Source organism: Pantherophis guttatus, chromosome 2, assembly GCF_059756535.1.
Source record: "Pantherophis guttatus breed Tessera chromosome 2, ASM5975653v1, whole genome shotgun sequence".
Classification (NCBI taxonomy): Eukaryota; Metazoa; Chordata; class Lepidosauria; order Squamata; family Colubridae; genus Pantherophis; species Pantherophis guttatus.
In genome coordinates this window covers 182,326,923-182,349,705 of record NC_142064.1, presented here as the reverse complement: position 1 = coordinate 182,349,705, position 22,783 = coordinate 182,326,923, and the positions used below count along the sequence as shown (strand labels likewise).

The following is a 22,783-nucleotide window of genomic DNA, read 5'->3' as shown; positions in this document are numbered from 1 at the left end:
CTCAGGAGAAGACAAAGGAGAGGGTGGCTGGTTTGGAAATGAAAACAATTTAATAGTTATGCTGGTTTCTCTAATGCTGATTCTTCTTAGTCTGCCTTCTAAGCTGATTCATTCATTCATTCATTCATTCATTCATTCATTCATTCATTCATTCATTCAATTCTATAACCACCCATCTCAGTCAATGACTTTGGGCAACTTACAATTCAAAGAATACATTACAATTAAGACACCAAAACATTTTAAAACAATAAAATCAATCTTTTAATGCTTGTGTTAGCTGTTTCGTTGGGACAAGCTTCAATGCAGGCAACCCTATTCCATTAGTTTTCTGCTGCTCTAGATGATGTAGAAGGAATGGTAGGACCTGGGGGCAGAGTTAAAAGAGGGATCAGCCTAGAATCCCTATATAGCCACAAGCAAATTAAATCCAACCCTCCTTGAATTCTGCTGACCCTCATCTAACCCTAAGCAGATATTAACCATTACTTGAGAAGATTCTTGTGCATAGGAATAATCAGCAATAAATTAGTTTCATTAGACCTTCTCATGATTCTCGGTGACACACTCTCAGGTGTGTCTTTTGCTGTTTAAACAGCCATAGCATCTCCTTTTCCTTGGGGTGGACACCTGTAGACCAAAGAAAACATGCTGCCACAAAGCTGGCTGCCAAGAAAGGAAAGTTGTGTTAAGAGCTGTGGTAGTGTAGTGGTTAGACTGCAGTACTGCAGACTACTTCTGCTGACTGCTGGCTGCCAGCAATTTGGCAGTTCAAATCTCACCAGGCTCAAGGGTGACTCGGCCTTCCATCCTTCCGAGGTCAGTAAAATGAGGACCCAGATTGTTGGGAGCAATATTGTGACTCTGGAAAACACCTAAAGAGGGCTGTAAAAACACTCTGAAGCGGTATATAAGTCTAAGTGCTATTGCTATTACGTGGTCTTGTGCGTATCACAAATGTCCCTCGGGTCAGGCTCCCCGGCCCACGCCAAATGAAAACTCTTGTTTGTGCTGATTTACGAACTAGCTTTTTCTACCACTTTGCATGAGACTACAGCCTTTTTACATGTCGCTGAACCCACCATTCCCAGTTTAGGTCAGCTCAGAGAGCTGCAAGTTGGGCTTGCAAAACTTCAGGAAGGACACAGGTGTTTTCTTTTCCCCCCCTCCCTTTCCTAAACTATGAATTCAGGGCAGTTACTTTTTGAGCTGCCTGTTTCACTTTCACAAGTGTCCTTGTTTTTTGTTTTTTTGTTGCTCCGGTTAGAGAGAGTCAGAGAAGCTTTGGAGTAAACCCTCATGGGACCCGAGCTGCGAAGGGCGAGCCCAAGAAGCCGCACCTGTTGCCTTTTTTCCCGTAGCCTACAGGATTTATAGCGGGTAGCTCCGGGCAATTTGGGAGCAGCATTGACGGGAAGAGCGAAAGGCGCTCACCCCTTTTGCGCCAGCCCAGCTAAGTTTTGGCGGGAGAGGAGGACGCTCCGCCGACCTGGGACAAGGAGTCATCAGAGACCGAACCGCACTAGGAGGCACGAGAAAGCACGGCGGGAGGGTCGGCGCGCTCGACTCCAGGTGCTGAGAACAGCCGGGCGAGCAGAGCCCTTTTGCCTCCCGCTGCTTCTTCGCCTTTTTTCTTTTTTTCCCTCCTCCTCCTCGTCGTCGTCCGCCTCTTTCCTTCTGGAGCGGAGGAAACCTCTCGGCTGCAGCGAGCGCTGTGATTGGCTGCGCGGGGCGAAAAAGCAGGCAGAGCGCGCGGCGTTTCCTCCCGGAGAGAAGCCGAGCAACGGGAGAGATCGAAGCCGGGAAGCTGGGCTGACTGAGCTCGCCTCGTACCTTTGGAACCGGCTGGTCGATCGGGGAAGGGGAAGGGGGGGGGACTTCCCGTCTTCCTCGCTCTACGCTCGCTCCTGTCGGGACGATAACTTTGCCAAGACTCACACGAGACTTGCAAAAAGGAACGGGGCGCCAAAAAAAAAAAAAAAAAAAAAAAAAAAAAGAGGGCGCGGGAGCGTACGGGCTAAGGTAGAGTGCTCCTTCCTAACGCGATCGCTTCTCTACTTTACGAGGCGCTGCGGACAAGATGCAGCCAGCCGCCGCTAAGTGGTCAGCCGTACCCTGAATGGGGGCGCCGGACTTCTCTCCCTGCAGTGGTAAGATAACAGATTCGGAATGTCTTCTCAGCCGATCGAAGGGAATGTTGCTATTCGATTCGCTACGTCTAATCAGTTGATTTACTAATAATCATTATCCTCCGTTATCTCTCACCCCCCCCCCAAAAAAAGAAAGTAGTTAGCGATTTCTCGCACCGCAGTGGAAATGCCTATTTATTAGGCTTTGATTACCTGGTGGTGAGAAAATATTCTGCATGCCTCCAGAGGTCCGCTTTTCTTTAGAGGTACCTGAGCCTACATTTTTTGTTTTTTTTAAAAAAGGGATTGAAATGAAGTCTCAGAGCAGACTTTTACTTCCAGATAGTTTGAGATGTGGAAAATGTCAGTTACTGAGGATTCTAAGACAAGGCAGTTAGAAATTTGGGGAAGGTATTTCCTACCTCAAGGCTAGCCGGAGATAATTTGGCCCTGATCTGTGTGATGGTGAGAAATTTCCATCCCCATGAGCCCCATAAGGCATGTCTGTTAGGCTACCCGATGTGGACTGCTGAAATAAAAATGCACCAAATAGCGTCAAAGAATGTAGACTTTTCTTTGTCTCTTCGTTGACATTGAGTGATAGCTAGATTTTTGTAACTCTCTCAACCTATACCTTTAATATTCTTCAGACAAACAGGATGATGGGAGTTGTAGGCCATCGCATATGGAGGAGGCTAAGGTTCTAAAAATTCCTCTAAATAAAGCTTCAATGTAGCTCATTAGAGTAGACAACCAACATCATTCTCTTTCTGCATCAACCTGTTGGAAAAATAGGACAGTAAAGGAAGCTACCTCAGGAAAGCAATTCATACCAGACAAAAACCTGAATATAAGATGCTGAAGGCACTGAATGAGATGAAAATAGGTATTTTCTTCAGCTTTGTATTACCTAAGTGTTGCTGCAGTATCTTTCTGTTTTGTGTAAGCAGAAAGTCTGCAAAGAGGAACACAAAACAACTTGGAACTTTGCCTCATTTATGGTCTGTGTCCTTCTGTAGTCTCTTAGCAGGTCAGAGGACTGTTTTATTATTTCATTTATAATTGCATTAGACATGGCTCAGAGGCTACAAAAAAAAAAAAATTCCCACCTCTCTGACGTAATTAGAGAACCTCTTAAGTGTCTTCCTGAGTTATTTCAGCACCATTGACTAGTGTTCATTCACAGAGAGATACAGTATATATATTGCAGCAGCAGCAGAAGAAAAACAGATGAAATTCAAAAGATGTACCGGTAAATAGTGGCAGTTTATTTTAAATGTGGAAAGAAATGTATTTAGAGGCTGTCCTGGAAAGGTAAGATTGTGTTACCTCTGGAGTGGAAAGAAGAGACCTGAAGATCATGAGAACAAAATATGATTTCTAAGAAGGTGAGGACTGATGCAAAGGTCAGAATAAAATTAAAGGACCCAAAGTGTTTAGCAGTCTTAAGCCAAGCACAGTCATCAGAAAGTGCTTCTATATGTATTTCTCCTCATTTTCCTGGTGTTCCAGTGCAAAGAAAATTAATGGTAAAATAGATTATCAAAGATAAACTGCTTTTGCAGAGCTGTTCTGCCTTGTATTGAGCACTAAAGTGAGATAGGTGGATGGAAGAGGGAACCCAATACAAGGTGTGTATGAGAGAGGGGGGGGGACAGGGAGAGGGAGAAAGGGAGAGAGAGAGCACTATTGAACTTGAAAATTCATTGTGCATACTTGTTTCATTGCCTTGTTTCATCAGCAGCTGTAGCTTGTGCTTGGTGTGCCCAAAATAATGAGCATGTGAAGGTATTCTGTTGGCAATACTGAGGAACAGTTTGCCAATCATTATGTTTCATACTTCACATTGCAAAACTTTAATAAAAAAAAAGGTCATGTCTTGAATGTACGAATATGTTTTTAGTCATATAATAAGAAAGGATAGATATTGCATAATTGCAGTAAAAAACCCACGAAGATTAACTTGGCTGTTGCTTTCTTATAGAAATGAACTGGCTAATGTTGCTGACATTTTGATGATCCATGGAGAAGCAAGAGGGACCGGTTCTTTAGCAAACTGCCAGTCCCTGGCAGAGGGTAATGGAATCAAAAAGAAACAAAGTTGGACATGTGCTGGTAAGGAATATTCAGTGGAGACATGTTTAATTTCTATCTATCGATTGCTAAATGCAGAAAGTTTTATGGATTTTTTCTTTGTCACCCTTCATTTTCTTTTGCTGTTGCTGTTAATAAAAGGAGAAATTCTCTGTTAGATGGAAAGAAGTTTCTGCAGGTTTCCTCTCCCCCCGCCCCTAAACAAATGCAACTGAATATTGTCAAACAATTTTACTCTATATTGCCAGATTGGGACATCTAGAAGTTGTTCAGTGGCAACCCAGTCAGTGTGGGAAAGAGTGAGTGTGGGATGCTGGGAACCATTGTTCAGCCTTATCTAGAGGGCTACTGGTTCTTCATTGCTCCCTGAAGAGCTGCTAAATTAGACTCAAGCTCTGAGAAGAGGAGAGGAGAGGAGAGGAGGGGAGAGGAGAGTTGGAAGGGACCTAGAAGGTTGGTTGTCCAATCTCTTCTTTAACACTTCCAGTGTTGGAGCATTCATAACTTCTGAAGATGAATTGTTCCACTGATTAATTGTTCTGTCAGGCAATTTCTTCTTAGTTCTAGGTTGCTTCTCTCCTTTATTAGTTTCCATCTATTGCTCTTTCACAGCAGAAGCTTCATTGACAGGGCTGGTTCCAGATTACTTCTTTTAATTTCTCTCCTCTATGAGTCCAAACAAGTCTGGGGAAAAATTATTTACCTCATGGATGAAGGCCAAAGTAAGCAAGGATTAACTAAAATGGCAGTTTTGTATTCATTATATCACAGTAGAATGTAAATGTGATTTGTTTTTAAATGGGAGGTCATTATTTTCCCCATCTTATAGGCAGGAGCAATCAAAGCCAAACATAGTAGCAGTAGGACCAGTCTGAGTTTTCCTTGTATTAATTCCTATTTATTGTTAAACAAAATTGGAAGAAAGTCCACCTTTTGTGAGTCAGCTGTGGTGTGAAGTGGGTCAGATAACTATGTTCCTGGATTGCTAAGAAGCATCTAGTATTGTAGGAATGGGCATCTGTAGCTTTTATGGATTTTTTAAAAAAGGTCTTTTGTTAGAAGGAGGAGGAAAGGGAGGCTTAGCTTTTCCTCTTTGAATGATAATTGGAATCTGTCTGAAAGAGGGAAGTCAGAGGATGAGCCATTGAGCCAAGCTCTAGGACAGGGATCTGCAACTTAAACACTCAAAGAGCCACAAAGATCCTAACCGGAAGCCCCTTGTTCAATTCTGGAGTTGACCAGAAGTCTGGTTCCCCCACCATAGAGTCTCCTCCTAGCACGGCGTCCTTCTTCCTCTACCGACTGGAAATCTGGTTCCCCCACCATAGAGTCTTCTCCTTCATGGTGTCCTTTTTCCTTTACCTGTCCTAACCAAAAGCCCTATGAATTGTGGAGCCAACTGGCAACAGCAAGCCGTGGCAGAGGGATGAAAGAGCCACATGTGGCTCCAGAGCCGTGGGTTGCTGACCCCTGCTCTAGGAATTCATGATGAATTTCTATCCTTTCCATGTTTCTATTCCTGTACCCTTAGCCACATCCTGAAGCAACATCTGTCTGTAATTCTGAGAACCAGTGGAAAAGATCACTGTTTTGCTTTGCGCTTCTGCAGATGCAAAATCTCATTGCCCAAGTCCAAAAGAAAGGGAGGAAATAAAAAAGAAAAAGATTTGCAGATGAACCAGGTAGAACTGACAAACTCCTGTTTAGCTTTGCTTGTTTAGTTTGGGTTACTGAAAGGGAGATGCACAGCTGTCAAAATAGCAATATCTTTTCAGATCCTAACGCAAATGACCCATAGAAGGGGTAGGCGAGATTTTTCTTTTGTGGGAAGTGGAGTTACAGTATCATTAAAACCAGCTACAGTGTCGTTAAAGCCAGCTAGAAATGAATGGGCTCACCTCTCCCACAGCACTGCTCACCCTGTTAGAATCCAGGCATTACTTCAAAGAACTGTTGAGCCGATCGAACTTTCTGGCGGACACCAAGTGATTGCTGCAGCCAGGAGCACTGTGAACAGTTGTGGCTAACTAGGCAGCAGTATCCTCTGGAAGAGAGAAGGTAGCCGTAGTGATTCAATGCCTCGCATTTAGATCATTGTAACATGCTGCCCTTGAAAAGCTTAGTGTATGTAGGATAACAAGTGATGAACCTATTGGATATAAGGTTTAGACAAAAATTATCACCAGTCTGGAGCCAAAAGTAGAGATTCTCAGTCATCCAGGTCATGGTTGTCCCAAAGGTGCTTTTTTCAGGAGGCAACTGGACTTTCTTGTTTTTTCTTTGAAGACCTTTCGCTTCTCATCCAAGAAGCTTCTTATCTTTTAGCTATACAATTTGGGATGAACCCTTGGAATGATGTGGGAGTGGGAATGGATTTCCAGAGAAAAAATTGCAGACTACAGGAACCAGGAGCACTACTCAGGTGACCCCAAGGACACAGATAAATGTCCAAGTGCTTCAAGGACCCTCTAAAAAGATGCAAATGACCAGCTGTCTGCAAGGAATATAAATCCTTCCATTCCCCACTGTCCTTCAGAGCTGAAGAAACTTTTTGGATGAGAAGTGAAACGTCTTCAAAGAAAAAACAAGAAAGTCCAGTTGCCTCTTGAAAAAGCAGCTTTGGGACAGTTTGGAATCAACCATATTTGCTTCCGGTTAGTTTCTGAACCTACTGTAGGTCTCTACTCTTGTTTTGGAAATCCTAAACAGGTTAGTGGCAGAATATCAGCGAAGATGTTACCTCATGTATAAATATACCCTTATATACCTTCTTTATCATAAATGCTGTGCTACAACCTATCACAAGATTAGGTCAATCAGTATAAAGAAACTTTGCTGTGGCAACTGTGGGCTGTTGACTGTTGCTGCAATCCTTACTGAAATGTAGAAGTACAGAAAATCATATTGTTTCACTTGGGCTTTGATGAACAATGATTAATGTTAATATTGTTTTCTTCCGCTTTTTATTTTTGTTTTAAAGCCATTGCCTTTCATTTTATGTAATTTATTACAAGAGAAAAATCTCAGTAGACAGTCAAGTGATTTATAGGTACTCAATAATAAAGAACAGAAGAACAAACTCATTTGAATGAATTACCACTTTTTATAATATATGGAAAGGTCACCTAGGAGGAGGAAGGCAAACATTGAAATTAGAGATCACGCTAAGCTACAGTGTGGTTTGTTTGGCTTTGGCTAAAGTTACATGCAAGACATATCAAGCATGAGCTGCTTTGAGCCTGAAACAGCTGTTTTGTGTGATTTGCGCATTGGAAAAAAAATCACATATTTTGGATAAAACACAGAACAATTGTTTCAGGTAGAAAGCATTTTGAGTGGGAGTTTTTTTTTAAGTGATGTGGCTGGAAGTTGTCTTGTCTCTTGCAATTGGAGTGTTAGCTTTCAAGGTCTCCTCAGGACAGCAGAAACATTGGGTCATATTCCTGCTGGTCTTGGCTTAGGTTTGGTGGAGCTGCAATGCTGCATGAAGTGTGCAGTGTTTCTCAACCTTGGAAGCTTGAAGATGGGTGGACTTCAACTCCCAGAATCCCACAGCCAGCACTGCTGGCTGTGGGATTCTGGGAGTTGAAGTCCACCCATCTTCAAGCTACCAAGGTTGAGAAACACTGCGTTAGAGCAAAGCAACAGGCAGTTCAGGAGCACACGGTCAGTCAGCATTCTGAGGGAAGTGTTCTGGATCTAAGGGCCATTGAAGAATGGCTGTAGAAAAGTTGGAGGAAGAAATTGCTGTGAAAGTCTCGGGGCCCGGTTTTTGTTTCTGCTGGTCTGGTGCTCTTTTGTGCATAGTCTCTGGTGCCTGCCTGTTTCTAAAACAGTGTCCACAGCCTGAATGCCAGCATATATTTCTTTTAGTTTCAATTTTGATTCAATGGGATGGCTGGTGATTTTACTCAGACACAAACAAGGGAGGGGAAAATCCCCCTTTCAAATCTCTTGATTTGCAATCCGCTCCCTTTTGATTTTAAATAAGATTTCCTCCGTAGAATCCTGTTTTCTCTTGAATTAGGCCTACTTCCTTCTTTGGCCAAAACTGATGTTGTTAACTTTGCTGCTTGCTAGATATACATGGACACATTAAATTGAGTGCAGTAGTTAACAGATAACAGGTAACAGAATTGGACGGGACCTTGGAGGTCATCTAGTCCAACCCCCTGCTCATGCAGGAGACCTATACTAGGGATTCGAACCATCGAACTGCTGAACTTTTCTGATCAACAAGCTTAGTGTCTTAGCCACTGAGCCACCTAGCCAGGCTAAGTTAAGTTAAGTTAAGGTGTGGACTGGACCAAGTAATACAGGTAGTCCTTGGCTTATGACCACAATTGAGCCCAAATTGATGTTAAGTGAGACATTTGTTAAGTGAGTTTTGCCCATTTTAAGACCTTTCTTACCATAATTGTTAAGTGACTCACTGCAATTGATAAGTTAATAACCTGATTGTTAAGTGAATCTGACTTCCCCATTGACTTTGCTTGTCAGAAGGTCACAAAAGGTGATCACATGAAGCCGGGATACTGCAACCGTCATAAATATGAGTCAGTTACCAAGTGTCTGAATTTTGAATTTTGGGGATATTGCAAAGGTCGTAATGGTCATAATTCACATTTTTCAGGGACGTTGTAACTTTGTGCTGTTGTAAGGCAAGGACTTCCTATACTTATGTTCAAGTGCACTTTGAACTATGGAAGCTTACTAGGTGATTTTGGACCAGATACCCACTGTCCCAGGGCATGTTATTGAGGGAAAATACTTGGAGAAGGCAATACATCTGCCTTGAAAACTAAAGGTTGCTAATAATCCCCCCCTTTGTTATTAAAAAAGCTTGAAAGCTTTTCCCCCAGTTCTAATCCCCAGTTTAGAGCTAGCCAGGTACACTCCCACAACTTTACACGTCTCCCCCTCAAAAAAATACCTCTTGCCTGGGAGAACTAGGCCAGTTAGAGGGCTAGTCAGAGGCAGGTGACAGCAAGAATGTTTGTTTGTTTATTTATTAAATTGATATGGCCACCCATCTCAGTTACATGGCTCTGGGCAGCTATCAAAACAGCAAAACAATAAAAGCCACATATAATATAAAATAGCAGCTGACTCTGCAATGACACAAAGCAGACCTTTACAATAAATACCACCATGAAATGGGTTTCCCCCTCCCAATAATAAGGCCTCAGGCTTGATTGCAAAGCCAGTTCTTTAAAGCCTCATGAAAAACCAATATCCAAAACCAATATTCAGGGAATGAATATCGCAGAAAAGATTCTGTGAACTTGCCAGATGGTATTCCCTTGAAGTCCTGCCTCTCATGTCAGACTATTGGGTCAGGTAAATCCCATTAGGGAGACACAATCTTAAAATATTTGCTGATTTGGGGGAAAGACAGCAAGGCAACAATTGTAAGGAGGCTGGATTTTAAGGAGGCTACATCACTTCTTCTGAGGCAACAGTTGTGGCTCCAGCTAGCATCATCATAGATAAGGTTAAGAAAGAGCCCAGAACTGGAAGAACTAGAAGAGGTAGTGATGATTCTGGGAGTTAGCCCATTCACCTCTTACAACTAAGGGGCTAAGGACCCAGATTAAGAGAAGGGGAAGATCATCCCCTTCCAATAAATCAGAGTTCATGGCATTTAGTGACATCCCAAAATCATCAAGGCAAGAATATTGTAGGCCTAAGGGGCCTCATATTATGGGATTATTTTAAGCTTCTACTTGAAGACCCATCCATGTTCTATGCAAAGCACCTGCCATCAGGAAGAAGGACAACATGCATCTTTTTATCTTGGATATCCTTTATAGATGCCATCCAAATGCTTTTATCATCACTGATAGTGCTTGGTAGGTAGCCTAGGTTACTAATTAACAGTAAGTCACTTTCAGGTAAAAGTAGATTGCTAGTAAGGCATTTTCAGGCAAAGCAAGCTGCTTGCAGGATGGTTATCCAAAGGCATCAGATGTGACATGTGATATCATGCTCTTAAATGCTTGGAATGATCATGACCATTTGTCATGATGAAGGAGATGGAATTCCAAGACTTTCATCTGATGGTTTCTGACTATCCCCTCAAACACAGAAGGTGTTAGTACTCTTCCTGTATCAGCAGTGGGGAGAAGAAATGTTGGCTATGCTGTGAATAGAAGGCTGTCATGCTTACTGTATAGCTTCTTCATCTTGGCACTTGGAAGATATGCTTATTGCCATCATCTCATGGTTGACTGGTTGGGGTGAAGGGCGGGGACATCTGCTATTGTAAATTGCAGCACTACTCATGTTATAGAACAAGAGGTGGGTATTGTTTCATACCAATGTGCTGGGCAGAATTCACATGGAATGAGATGGATGTAGCCATGAACTGCATGGCTGACAGCCAGCTTTCTGGGCAGCAGAGTTTCAACCATAGCTTCATGGTTATGGACAATGGAACCAGCATTAGAAGGGCAGTCCATGAGACACAGCTTGTTGACATTTGCTGCAGTGCTCAAAAACTACATCTGTTTGTGCAGGATGGGCCAACATCATAATTATCCCAGCTGACAAATTTGCCACAAAGACAGTCATGAACAAATGCTATAAAATTTCTGTTACTTTTTATTGTGATTGTAAAGGGAAGGGGATAGTGCCTAGATTGAATCCCTACCTCAACATCTTATTACTTATGATGTCCCCATCTGGAGGAACTTTACCAACCTAATGTTCAACTGGCTGCTTAAGAGCAAGTGGTTGTACAAAGCATGTGAAGCTACTTGGGTGGCTGTCTCCTCAACCATGGAGAAGGCATGGAGGCTGATGGTTGAGGCCTCTTGAGTATAGTTATGCTGGGACATGTTCATTTTTTAGACGATAGAAGTCTGATGTAAACCCAAGAAGGTGAACTCCAAGGAAAAGCAGAGATTAGGCAATTAATTTCACCCCGAAGCCCATTCCCAGCCTAGCATTTCTGCCTTCCAGCTTGTTCCTAGAAATCCATCCTGATAGTCTCACATGGTAGGAAGGACTTTGGTTGTGCAAGTGGCCAAAATGGAAGAGAGAAAATTAGACTGCATCTTGGAGGAAACAGTAAGGCTGCCCAGGTCATCCTTTTCTATCAGTCACAGAAGCCAGAATCCTGGCTCTGATTCCTTCAGAGGGAAAAGAAGTATTGTCTTTAGGTACGGCCAATAATGCAGAATGTTCTAGCCTGTGCTATTTGAGTAAATCAGAGGAAGGCGAATGATATAGATGCCTCAGTTTTTGGCAACTAATGACAACGTTTGGCCAGATTTGGCACTTTATTGTCTGGCAGTACTTCTCTTGCTCATCATCCTAACATCCTGAGCAAGAAAGTGTGCTCCAAGGCAGGGGACCGCTTATGTTTTAATGCTGGCTTGCATTAACTCATCTTCTACAAGATGAAGCTCCTCTTGCTGAACTTCTACTGGAGGGGAAACTGTGGTCTAGATCCTTACCCTACTCTTCAAATTGATGGCAGCAGCCTGTCCACTACCCAGATATGGTGACTGCTATCCTTAAGCATACTTAAATCACGCTCTGAGCTAGACTTTTCCTTAATGGAATACCTCATACTAGGATGAGTGGCTCACGTCACCTAAGAAATGCATACCAGCCATTTCTTTCAATTATGAGCAAATGTCTAAATGTGGCAGACTTTGGAAGAGAGTCCATGTGGATTTATTTAGTCCCTGCATCATCTGTGTTGCAATCTTGCATTCATTATCCCTCCTCCCATAGCTTATGACTCTTCCTCAATCCCATTGCCTTGCCATTGTCTATGATCCTTAAGGACAGGGATGACCCAGCTGAGTGATACAGAGTATATTGGATCTTAGGCCCCATATATTGAGAGCACACACACACTTACAACTTGGAAGTGATCAGGAGTGAACACAGATCAGAAAGGAAAAAAAAATACTATTCCTGATGGCCTGGAAAGTAAGCCATTGTACTTTTGTAAACAGGAGTTTTAATATGTGTTTAATATACCTTTGAAAGAAAAACCGGTGATGTGCTGGAGGTCATTTCATAGGTATGTTGTTTCTGTGTACACAAGTACAACTGTCCCTGAGTTGACACCCAACTGATATGATTTCAAAACTTGCTAGTACAATGCTGGTGTGATTAGTTTGTCAGTTAAGTTTGTTTGCTCTATCTCTGTGTGTAGCAATGGGTGAATTCTGTGCATGGTCTTAGTTTTGGTTGGGATCCAACAAGCCTATGCAATGAGTATGTTCAAAGGCAAGTTTGCCCACGGAACAAAAGAGCAGCAATAGAGAGCACATTCATTCATAGTTAACAATCATCAATGTAATTGTTATTTCTCTCCCATTCCCCAAAGTGTTGTGTTGGTTTGGTTTGGTTTAGTAGGTTATTTTGGAGAGTGTTTTGTTTTTTTTAGTTTGGAATTATTCATACAGTTCGTTGCATTTTGTGTGTTGAATTCTCTTGTGCTGTTTTTGTTTATGGAAACTTTATAGGGCATTGAAAAATGTGGAAAAATAACTATGGCAAATCTGACGTACATGTAAAGGGTGATATCTTATGTTCTCGCCTGCAAGATTAGATTTAGGACATTGATTAAGTTTTATTTTATTTTTTTAAAAATGTAAATGTATCTCTCATTTTGACTAAACATTAATTACATATTTTCTTCCAGGTTGTTCTCTTGCCCTGTAGGAGGTGATGGACTGAAAACATTGTGTCTTGTGTGAGAGATCAGAAACACAGAGTTAGTCTAGTGGTCCTCACATTAAAGTAATTAAATTAGAATCCATATATGCCAGAAACGCTAGGCCTATGGCTATCAGATCTGGGCTGCACAAATCCAGATGAACAGTAGATGACAGCAAAGATTTAACATTTTATGTATTTCTTTTCAAGATATCTGATTTTTGCAGCTGTAGAGAGTTATTCTGAGTAGCACTGAAACATTTGAAACTTTCTTGAATTTGGTTTTGTTGAAATACAGAATACCCAAACTGATTTAAGTACAAACTTCAGCCAACCTTAAAAACATGATTTGAACATTGATAGAACTTTTGGTGTACAACATTTGTTTCAAGCTGAAAACGATGCACTTTTTCTATTTCATACATGTCTTTAATATCTAGTCACTGTGACTTGTAAACATGGATAATGATTTGGTGTGTTATGTGAATCCAATCAACTGTACTGTAGTTGTCTATAATTCATGGTAATGTGCTATAAATCAATTCATGCCAATTTATAATAACCAATTTTGGGGCAAGTAAGCTTAAATGGGAGAACTACCAAATGTAAAATAAAATACTGACACATTTATTGCTAGCATTAAATTTTAAACATGAATTTTTCATTTACATTAATAATTAACAAAGAAAAATCAGACCAACTAGCTTATCTCACCTTTGTGGCTTCCAGAGGTGTTGAATTAAAAGTGTCATTTATCTCCAACTATTTCCTCTATCTTGGTGTGTTGGTCCCTTCAAAGTATCTTGAGTGACATCTTGATTTCATTCCACTTTAAGAACATTTAAAAATGACTCCAAAGTAAACATTTTATAATGAAACTCCATGAAAATCTGAGTCAACTGAAATTTAGGAGCTGTATTTTTTGATACTTGGTAGGTAATATTAAAGGAATCTTGATCTGTTAACCTCTGAGATCTCAAAAAAATTCCAGTAGCTATTCAGAATACATTTGTTGGAGCATGTAAGTAATTTTTCTTTAGATGTGTAGGTAAAAAAAGTTCATTATATTATCCCTAATATTATCAACTATCTCTAACAATTCAGTGTTATAGCCCATTGTTTGGAAATTCCTGATACGGTCAGTTACAGTGATCCCTTGGATGTACAGAAGCTCTTTGCTAAAGCTTTTGGAGCTGGTGAAGTTATTGTGAAGCTGATGGCAAGTCTCCAGAATATCTTCATAAAATTGACTGCAGTTTTGTCTGGGCACTCATCTTTAATTAAAAAAAAAAATCCCTGCATTTTGCTGCAGGCTGCAAAAATGCCAAGAAATCCAGAATAAGTACAATTTGTGCAGTACCTATGAAGGACAATATTTGTAACTCTGGGTTGAAATTGATGATGTTACCTAGTTTGGGTAAAGAAATAATCAAGCGCAGAGAGCACCAAGGATCTCCCCCCTAATTTGTGCCATGACACAATGTTAGATTTAGCATTTTTCAGCTAATATTCCTTGTACCATCTTTCAAAATGAAAACACTTAGATATCTTTTTCCCCCTCTGGTGTTTTTTTCTAACTACTCAAATTGATTTTCTCTCTCTGGGTTTGGGCTTTATACCGAGTGTTGAGATGATGTTGGGTAGATAAATGCCTGAAGAGATTTGGGAATGTTTTTCCTTCTGTGTTTTATATAAATCCTTGCTCACCTTGTTGTTTGTTTACCTAGGCTTTCAAGGTCTGTGTGCTATTTAAAGTGCAAGTGATTTTGCAAGAATTACCTAACACAATGTGAGTTCTTGCACATCACAAGAGGAAACATATCATAACATATGGATCTTTAAAGCCTGCTAAAAAAAAAAAAGGCCAGATTTTAATTTTCAAAAGCTTTAATTTTGGAAAGTTCACTTTCGAGACTTCTCTTAATATCAGTCCCTGAATGTAGGGACACAAAAGATTATATTAGGAAGGCAATGGTGGAAGAAAGAGATACAGATGCTGAGCCATGAAGGGCTTTAAAGATGATTAACCTCATCTTGAGCTCAAGCAGACTGGTAACCAGTGTGGTTTCAAAATAGTTGATGTACAGAGAGAGATCATGTACTGCCTACAGTTGCTGGACCAGCGAACTAGAAGAGGCCACTAAGGCACCATCTCACTTAAATCTGCAATTGCCCTCTATTCCAGAAGGCAACTGCTCACCTAAGCTATCATTATTACCAGAGACTTTCATCAGATGATGCTGGGTTTCTAATCATTCATTGTGTGCAATCTATCTTTAGAGGTTCTGCAGAATGTTTCTGACATGTTTCATGGTTGATTATCTTCCCTTTTAGAATAGCTGGTTTGCAATACAGAGACATCTATTCATTTTTTTTAAAAAAATGGAGGAAAATTCTCATGCTTTCCTTTTAGTGAAAAGGGAGATTCCAGTGAAATAAATTAACTTCAGAATAAATTGCTGAAGTGATAGCTGTGGTGCTCAGTTGTAAGTCTTGTCCTTCATTCCTTGGCCTTTATTGAAGGGAAGATCCCCAGGTATTATTCCTAGTTTACTGTATTCAGGAAGATACTTATTGATCCCCTTTGGATGTAACACTTTGCGATTGTTGAGGGGGGGGGGAATACAAAGTAGGAAAACCTTCTGTCCCAAGATGCTTTGTAACCTGAGATATAATCCAATGAAGGGAAAAAAAGAAAGCAAAACTGAAGTGATTGCTTTCTTTCAATGCAGCTGCCTCTAATCTGTTCACATTACATAATCCATTACCCTCATTGTTATAATAAATAATTTCATTTAAATGAGAAAATAGTCCTAAATGAATAAGAGTGGCTGCCGATATGCAAGTAGCAGAGGGAGATGCATCTAGTAATAAGTAGTGGAAAGTAAATTAATCTGAGAGAAGACAAATTGAGCTTAGCCAGTTTATGTAATTAGGTGAACAATTATTGAAAATAATGGGAAATGTAATTACTACCCAGCTTGCACTATGATTAGGTGTTACAGTGGCAAAACTATTCTTATTAAACAGTTCAGCAGTACAGAATTTCAGTGTGGATTGTGCTTCTGGCCATACCTCAACTGAGCTGTGATTTCTATGCATGTTTATTCAGAGGTAAGTCCTACCGTGGAAGTCAGATTTCAGAAATGGCATGAGAAATAGAGTTTTAGAACTGGAGCCCAGTTGCAGATACCAGATTCAAGGTGTTACTATTTTAAAGGAAAGATGTCAATTCTGAACGGACATATATTTCAGATTTTACACCGGAAATTATTTTAGGGGTGTGTGCATGTGTAGGAAAGGACCAGAAATCTTTTAATATATCATCCTCCATTCTTTCTAAAGTTTACAACTTTCTATATTTGGGGTTGAGTATGTAGGAAAGACCAGAGATCTAATGACATACCAGCCTCCATTCTTTCTATATTAAAATATTAAGTTTACACCTTATCACTTTCCATGTTGTTGTTCATCTTTAAATTTTCTTTTCTCATACTTTTCCCTGAAGTAGGAGGAAAGCAGATGTTTGAAGGAATTGCCAACTGGTGCACCGCGTCCAAAGGAAGCACTTTCTTCCCTTTAAATGCAGATATATATCTCATGTATGTCCATCACCAATGAAGAGCCTTGGTAGTACAGTGGTCTAAGGCACCCTGTTATTAAGCTGGTTATTAAGACCAGCTGCTTGCAATTACTGCAGGTTCGAATCTCGCCAAGGCTCAAGGTTGACTCAGCCTTCCATCCTTTCTAAGGTAGGTAAATTGAGGACCCAGTTGTGGGGGCAATAAGCTGACTTTGTATAAATATACAAAAGGATGAAGGCTATTGCTGAGCACATTGTAAGCCGCCCTGAGTCTCCGGAGAAGGGCGGCATATAAATCAAAAATTTTTTTTAAAAAAAGGAGAGACTCTTTAGAGACAAAAATCTCTACAATTTTTGCAAGTTTCTCTCAATTGGTGGCTTTTCTTTTCTTTTCTTTCTTTTTTTTTATGAGGAAGAAAAAGTCAGTGTTCTGTTTTTTATCAAACAGCTCTTTTGTCTAGGAGTCTGCACTCTCTGAAAAATGTTTCCAATACTTTAGTAAAATCTGAAGGGAAAACATTGTAAGGGTCTTTTTAAAATCAAATGAGAACATCCATGGAGATTGAAGAGCGATGGATAAAAGTGTACTAGTAATCAATAGTATTACAGGATTTTTCACTGCCTCATAGCAATAAAAGAAGCACAAAATTATGTCCCAAAGAATCTGAAGGATCCCAAGAATGAGTTAGAAAAATGGAAGGAAGTTATAAGGAGGATTTGGTATAGCAGTAGTTCGAATTGTATTGCAGTAATGGAATGTGGTTTATTTTGGATTAATATATTGTGTGAGTTGAGACATGATTTGTAACCCATGGTTGATAACTTAGCATGATATGCATGGCTTAATTAATTGTGGCTAATTTAATAAACCATGGTTAAACAAGTCATAGCTTAGTACTGGGTGAAAATTCAGCCTTTGTTTTTATTTGCTGTGTCTTAATTTTCATTTTTTGAAATTGGTATCCTCCAGTGATGGCATGGGGGAAGTGATTCTTGACAAATGTATCTTTTCTTTTATGTACACTCAGAGCATATGCGCAAAAAAAAAATTCCTTGTGTGTCCAATTACACTTGGCCAACAAAAAATTCTATTCTATTCTATTCTATTCTATTCTATTCTATTCTATTCTATTCTATTCTATTCTATTCTATTCTATTCTATTCTATTCTATAGACCACATTTCCCAGAATTCCCAGCTAGCATGATTTTAGCAAGGAGTCCTCCTCAGGGGTGAAATCTACTTACCTTCCTTTCCGGTTCGGAAGTGCACTTGCATGCGCAGAGGATAAAAAACACATTATTTCCTGGTTAAAACCAGGAAGTAACAACACCCGGGTGAGTGGGCGGAGCCTTGCGCCGCCATCACTACCAGTTCTCTGAACCACCAGCCACAATCACTACCGGATCGTCCGATCCAGTCCGAACTGGGAGAATTTCACCCCGGTCCTCCTGATATTTTGGTTTTACAGTATGATTGCAGTCCATGTTATTAAGCTAGCATATTCAAGGAGGCTTATTGATTAATAACAGAAGATAAGTCTTTTTCTGATAATGGGCCACTTGTAGGTGGGAGATGATAGCAGGTTTTACTGTCATATGTTAAACTCTTATTTAAGTGTCTTGCATCCAGTTCTATATTTCCTAGAGCTTCTTAACAGCTGCATTTTTGTTTCTTTTTGTTGTGTCTCCATGTTTAATGGAGTAAATCCTATGCTACTCCTACCTGCACTTATTCAGCTTATTCTACACTTGGTTAGACTAAAGATATGCCCCACGCAAGCAGCATAAAGTTAATGTTATAGCTGGTGAGAACAAAGATATTGTAGCAGCATTTTCTACAGAGCAAGAGCTGATGCTTGTATTAGTAAGGTAAATATTTCATGTAAATTCAGATTAAGTAAGAAAAATAAAAGTGTATTTCCTCATCCTAGTGGTTAGACCGGACTTTATTCATTTTGTTGCAACATTCAACTCTTGCAATTTATATTTCTATCTGTTTAGGGATGGCTGTTTTCATGGAAATAGTTTACAAAGTTTAATTTGATGAATGCATAAGCTTCCAGTTTGGTTATCTTATGTTCTCATTTTTATTTTTATAAACTTACAACCTGATAGCTTTTATTGGAAAAGAACAGGTTTTTGATTCCAAAAAAATACAAGAACAACATTTATGCTTTTGTAAGAAGTTTCTTCCTTTCTCTAAATAGTAGAGTAAATGTAATGCAGGAGATGGATGAATTTGTTGAATTGTGTAATTTTGGAAACAGTAAACGGCATTGTGTTAAATTGTGTTCTTCTATGTATTATATAATGCTAAACTGTTAATCTTTTATAAAAATTGTAGTTAGAAGTTAGTGATTTGCATGGTGTTTTAGATACAGTTTCAACTACTGTAATATTCTGAATATTCTGTAATATTCTGTAATATTCTGAAGCTATAAGATTGGCATTGTGTCTCTAAATAAATATAAAACTTAATTATTGCACAGAAATTAGGATAAAATTGCAAGAAGCCTGTTCCTGTAAATATTTACACAAATACTGTTATTTTTGGGAGGAGGGGAGGGAAACAGATTTAGTTGAATCTTGGGAAAAAGATCTATTGAGCAGTTATTACTATCAAATAAAGGCTTGCTTCATTCTGGTATGCAAAGCAATCCTCTTAGATGGATCCTATAAGCATTCTATGCTAGTCAGTAGATGTTGAGTATATTGCAATAATATAAGTCAGTGCTCTTTCTACTATTAATACTTGGCAGTGGCTTCTCATGCATTTGATGTCATGAATCCACAGCATTTTTTTCTTATAGTTTTTTTTTAAAAAAATAAACGTTGGTTATATTTTTATTGCAGGTTCCTTGTTTTTCCAGCTTTGTCCAAATGCTAATCTCTGATTATTGTCTTGATACTTTAGTTGTTTTGACCTTTTCCAAGTAAAACAATGGCAAATTTCTTTTTGAAAGATAAACATTCTCATACACGAGTAGCAGGAAAATTTAACCCTTCTCAAGTTTCCTGTAAATTCCCATCCTCACACCATTTCTCTCCCTTTTGGCTAGTTCTCGTTTATGTGATGGTGTAGGAACTGGGGTAGGGAAACAAAAATCCTTGCCTGGGGATGGGAGAAAATAATTGGTGAGCTTAGAAAACAGGAAAGCTCAGGAATGCTTTGGTATCAATAATTGTCTTTCTCACATTGCTTCCATAAATAAAAGACAGAGTAACTAATGTTCACGTTCTTCTTCTACATATGGCTCCATTATGCGCATCTTGACTAAATACAGGTCTATATATGAAAGTCAACATACATAAATTCCAAAAGGTACAATGTTAACATGTTTTGTATTGACTAAAAGCTGTCGCCTCTTCATCTCTTATCTAAACAAGCTTCTCCATGGAATTATATGTCAGAAACTCACCCTTTTTTAAACTGAATTAATGCAATATCAAGCCAGTTTTATGCCTTTCCCAATGTAATTAGTGTATATCCAGAACCTTTTAATATAGGGTTAGATACCCTGGGTTACATCTGAAGTGTAGCACTAGCACTAGCACTTAGAATTATATACCGCTTCACAGTGCTTTACAGCCCTGTCTAAGCTGTTTACAGAGTCCGCATATTGCCCCCAACAATCTGGGTCCTCATGTTACCAACCTCGGAAGTATGGTAGCAGTGGTGAAATATAAAATTTGTTACTACCGGCTCTGTGGGTGTGGCTTGGTGTGTGTGGGGGTAATGTGACTGAGTGGGCGTGGCCCACTTTTTAAAAAAAACTTTTAAAACATTTTTCCTACAAATGTTTCGGCCAAAGAGGTTGTAAAAAAATGCTTTTAAAAGCCTCTGACGATCAGGCAACTCAGCTTGGATCATCAGAGGCTTTTAAAAGCATTTTTTCTACAACATCTTCAGCCGAAGAGGTTGTAAAAAAATGCTTTTAAAAGCCCCTGACGATCCCAGCTGAGTTGCCTGATCGTCAGAGGCTTTTTTTTTCTTTTAAAAACATTTTTTCTACAACCTCTTCAGCCAAAGAGGTTGTAAAAAAAATGCTTTTAAAAGCCTCTGAGGATCAGGCAGCTCAGCTGGGATAGTCAGAAACTTTTAAAAGCATTTTTTTTTACAACCTCTTCGGCTAAAGACGTTGTAGAAAAAATGCTTTTAAAAGCCTCTGACGATCCCAGCTGAGCCGCAGGATCATCAGAGGCTTTTTTTTTTTTTTTACTTTTAAAAGCATCTTTTCGGCCAAAGAGGTTGTAGAAAAAATGCTTTTAAAAATTAAAAAAAAGCCTCTGATGATCGTGCGGCTCAGCTGGGCATGGGGGGGGGGAGGGCAGGGATTTTTGCTACCGGTTCTCCGAACCACCCACCGCTATCGCTACTGGATCAGGCGATCTGGTCCTAACTGGGAGCATTTCACCCTGGATGGAAGGCTGAGTCAACCTTGAGCCTGGTGAGAATCTAACTGCTGGTAGTTTGCAGAATTAGCCTGTAATACTGCATTGCGTCATAACAGCTCTTAAAATCCAATGGATCAATATTCTTACCAAGCAACAAAACTTATCTCTTAAAAATATAAAAAGAGTTATATAGGATTTCCCATATCCTGATTGCATTGACTTTAGTGCACACAATCATATAAAATTACACTGAATGGAAGAAGAACAACAGTGTAATAGCAAGGAATGTCCCATTGAACATTTTGCTCCTGAATTCCTCATAATCTTTAAAGGCCTGGATATAGCTGTGTAATCCAAAGAAGGTATAGGCATGCATGAGAAGGTGGAAAGATCAAAAGGAACAGTTATGTCCGATGTAATAGCAATAGCACTTAGACTTATATACCACTTCATAGTGCTTTACAGCCCTCTCTAGGCGGTTTACAGAGTCAGCATATTGCCCCCAACAATCTGGGTCCTCATTTTACCAACCTCTTAAGAGGGGAGGCTGAGTCAACCTTGAGTTGGTGAGAATCAAAGTGCTGAACTACTGGCAGCCAGCAGTTCAGCAGAAGTAGCCTGTAGTACTGCATTCTAACCACTGCTGGTAACAGTTGAGGGAGTACAGCAGGGGTGTCAAACTGGCAGCCGAGATACGTCACACGCAGGCCACATCCACCCCAGCTCCGCAAAGAGAAAAAAGTCATGAAATGTCACGTGACGGCAACGTGACGCCACAAGTTTGACACCTGTAGAGTAGAGTGAGCATTCTAAGTAGACAGCATTAAGTAGCCTGGACTATTGCAACGCTCTCTACATGGGGCTCCCCTTGAGGAGCACCCGGAGGCTCCAACTGGCGCAGAGTGCGGCCGCGCGGGTGGTAATGGGAGCGACATGGCGTTCCCATGTAACACCTCTCCTGCGCGAGCTGCACTGGCTCCCGGTGGTCTTCCGGGTGCGCTTCAAGGTTTTGGTTACCACCTTTAAAGCGCTCCATGGCTTAGGACCCGGGTACTTGCGGGACCGCCTACTACCACCAATAGCCTCCCACCGGCCGGTACGCTCCCATAGAGAGGGGCTCCTCCGGGTGCCGTCAGCCAAACAATGCCGACTGGCGGCCCCCAGGGGGAGAGCCTTCTCTGTGGGGGCACCTACTATCTGGAACGAGCTCCCCCCAGAGATACGGAGGATCCCGGATCTGCGCACCTTCCGCCGCGCCTTAAAGACCTTACTATTTCACCAGGCCGGCCTGGCCTAATTTTCCCCCTCTTTTATAAAAGATTTTTAAAATTTTAAATATTTTTTAGTATTTATATATTCAATTTTAAATTGGTTTTAAAAGTTTGGGGTTTTAAATTTGTCGGGGCCAAAATTATTTAATTTGATTTTATTCTATTTTTTAAATTTTGTATTGTATGTGTTTTTATTGTTTGGCTGTGCACCGCCCTGAGTCCTTCGGGAGTAGGGCGGTATAGAAATCTAATAAATAAATAAATAAATAAATAAATAAGAAGTTCCAAATAATTGGCATTGGGTTTATATTGTTTTGATACTGTAAGTCTTTCCAGCATTATAGCACTAAATGTATAGTTACAGCTTGTGCCTATGCAGCTATATTTTCTGAGAGATGATATTAAATACAATTTGGCATTGACTTCATCCAAGCCATATGAAATTCTTCACTCTACTTTGTACTTCCAGTGGGAAGAATTTGTCAGGCAGCATTTCAGTTCTTTGACATTTGGTTATTTCTAGAGAATTGAAAATGGACAGCAAATAATGTATTGTTCCCAAAAGAAACTTTTTGAGAATGTAAATGTAATAATGAACTTTGTCTTGTTTCTAAATGCTGTTATTCACCCT

General features: G+C 40.1%; 1 protein-coding gene across 7 annotated transcripts in view; it reads left to right on the top strand.

The window, feature by feature from the left end:
• The first annotated feature begins 1,345 nt into the window (after positions 1–1,345).
• Positions 1,346–22,783, top strand: part of HTR4 (5-hydroxytryptamine receptor 4) — a 266,632-nt gene continuing 245,194 nt past the window's right edge. For 2 of the 7 annotated variants that reach the window (XM_034405873.3, XM_087887389.1), the window contains exons 1-2: positions 1,346–2,150; positions 4,114–4,244. The gene's annotated coding sequence lies outside the window, so the exon portion shown is untranslated. The remainder of the gene's footprint in view (positions 2,151–4,113; positions 4,245–22,783) is intronic. The other 5 variants (XM_034405880.3, XM_034405849.3, XM_034405842.3 and 2 more) reach the window with 3 other exon arrangements.